Source organism: Pipistrellus kuhlii, unplaced genomic scaffold (genome assembly GCF_014108245.1).
Source record: "Pipistrellus kuhlii isolate mPipKuh1 unplaced genomic scaffold, mPipKuh1.p scaffold_m20_p_19, whole genome shotgun sequence".
NCBI lineage: Eukaryota > Metazoa > Chordata > Mammalia > Chiroptera > Vespertilionidae > Pipistrellus > Pipistrellus kuhlii.
The window spans coordinates 18,075,107-18,077,738 of NW_023425504.1; the positions used below are offsets into that span (position 1 = coordinate 18,075,107).

At 42.4% G+C, this 2,632-nt stretch overlaps 1 pseudogene; it reads right to left on the minus strand.

The window, feature by feature from the left end:
* Positions 1-204: 204 nt before the first annotated feature.
* LOC118722152 lies at positions 205-2,035 on the minus strand (annotated as a pseudogene).
* Between the last annotated feature and the right edge of the window lie 597 nt (positions 2,036-2,632).

Sequence of the window (2,632 nt, forward strand, 5' to 3'; positions counted from 1 at the left end):
GCAAGGAGTGATTACAGCCAACTGTTATTAAAACAATTGCTTGCAATATATACCCCCCTTTACCACTGACCCCAAACTGACTCATTTTGTGTGCTTTCGTTCTTTCTTTTTTTAATATACCACCACCAAGACGGGGTGGAAGGGCAAGATAAGAGACATGAGGGGAAGAGTCCAGGAGGCCAGAAGAGGAGGAATGCTACAAGCCACAGTAAGAATGAGCTGTATTTAATTTAAAAAAGGGTGGCGGGGTGTACCCCACAAATGATACAGTAATGAGGATACACAATTAAATCCCATAAGCATGACTGAGGCTTTCACTGTGTTTGACGTCATCACAATGGAAGGCATAAAAAGTGGAGTAAATCAATGTTGACACAGTCCAATCTAGTCCATCAGGCAAGATGGTGCAAGAAGTCATTTAAATTAAAAGTGCCCTATCCTTACCTAAATGGCTAGCAGACTTGGAGAACACCACAGTGACGAACCCACAGAGCTTTCTCCATGTAGCTATAAAAAAGTGTTGTCGAATGGCACATTGTCAAACACTGGAAGGGGGCGCCACAATGGACCTCTGTTTTTTAGGTACAAATGCTAGATTCAACTACCTCAACTAAGCAGGAAGTGGGCTCTTCTGCTAGGAATGCCAACCCTAATTCACTTTGTCTTGAAATAAATACAGATTGTTTGTAGTCGCTACAGCAATGATATTTTCCTTGGGGTGCCAGGCTGTGTGAAGTATTTTCTTGTGGAAGTCTAGACTGTCAACAACACTTATTTCATCCTTTTTTTCTCTTGCCACTTGCACAGAACCTGCATGGCTTCAGAACCGTGTGAGGTTTATTGTTTTCTCGTGACGCTTCGAGGGTTATGTCTCGCTTTGTGTTCCTGTCAAATATTCTGAAAAAATTATTGTAAGATCCAGTCATGACAACACTATTAGAACCATTCCAACAACATTCAAATTTGTCAAATATGCAGTCATTTTCATAGAGAACAAAGTTTACTTCTGAGGTATTCATGCACCTGATATGTTTCCACAGGCCTGTTTTACATATTTAAGTCCCAAATTTTGACTGACAAGTAGTCTCTAGTCATCATATATTGAGCACCATGGCTGAATTTTACATCAGAAATAGAGGAGATGATTTCAGACAAGAAAGACCTATTACTGGGATCTTCAGGTTCTTCAAACAGTTTAGAATGCCTATCGCAAAAGGCAGATGCCCTCATGTCACATAACTGAATAGTGCCTTTACTGCTGCTGTATACAAACATGTTACAGCTATTTGGATGGAACTCTGCTGCTGTAATCACCTCTGTTAGCTCTTCCATGTTGGCAGGCTTGATATCCACAACAATAAAACTCCTATCTGTAATTTCCAGATGCCAAAGATTAATCCTCAAATCATCTGCAGATAAATATGTCTCATAATCACTATTAATGAAAATTGAGTTGATGTTATTGATATGTATGAGCATTGGCAAATATTCTTCATGGACTGGCCTCAACCATTAGATCCATGGGCCTAAAGACTGGCACTCGTAGTAGTGACTGTAGTAGGATCTCTTTACCTTCCACCTTCCTCTTTCAAGTTATACCCTTCTGGTTTTTTGTCCCTTTCTCTGATTTTCCATAGTTTTATAGTTTTATCATTGGTAGACAACAAAAACTGAGCAGCATTTTTCTGGGGTAACTACCTAATTTTGTTGATCTTTTCTTCTATTTCTATTTCTATTTCTAAACTTTAAGTAGTCAAACTTGGCTCTTAAAGGTGCTGTAAACATTATATTCTCCTCTGCTATGAGACTGGATTTTGTTCTCCTGCTCCTGTTGAAAGAAGACAACTCTACCACCTTTATCTCCTGTTGCTAGTAATTCTCCAGAATGATTAAATTCTACTGTAGAAATTACAATATATCTGCTTTTGCTACGTCATCATCTACTGCTCCTTTCACCTGAGAAAAACAACACTGAATATCATTCTCTCCTCCAACTCCTGCCATGTTGGGCTGCAAATGGTGACCCTGCTGGGCGCGGGAGTGGGGGGGAGGAGGAGTGTCTCCGCTTCCTGAACTCATCCCCCTCATCTGAGGATGGGGGATAGAAAAGGCGGATGGCACCTATGGGGGCCCGGGGCGGGGGGGCGGGAAAGAAGGAAGGAGGGGCGGGCCGACTAGCCAGTAGAATGGTGGGTTTCACTCAGAGGCTTCCCAGTTCTTGCTCTTCCTACTGCAGCGGCGGCAGCAGCTAGGACAAGCGACAAGCGGACATGCGAAGGCGGCGGCTGCGGCGGCGGGGACAGCAGGAGCAGGCGACTCCCCTTTCGTTTTCTTTTAATTGGTTGATACTTGTATGTGCCTTGACTGGGGATCAAACCAGCAATCTTGGCATATCAGCACAACGTTCTAACCAACTGAGCTACCCAGCCAGGGCTAAAGATGAAAACATCTGATCAAAAGTATGAGGAAGGAAGGAACCTGTAAGTCACAAATAAGACACTATGACAGCATTAGCTTTCCAAGATGATCTTCCGTCTTAATTTTAAAAAGAGGATTACAAGATGGTAAGGTCAGAAAATAAAATGTAAGCTAGGTTGAGACCAACAGTTCAAGACCTAGGCTGTGGTGAGAA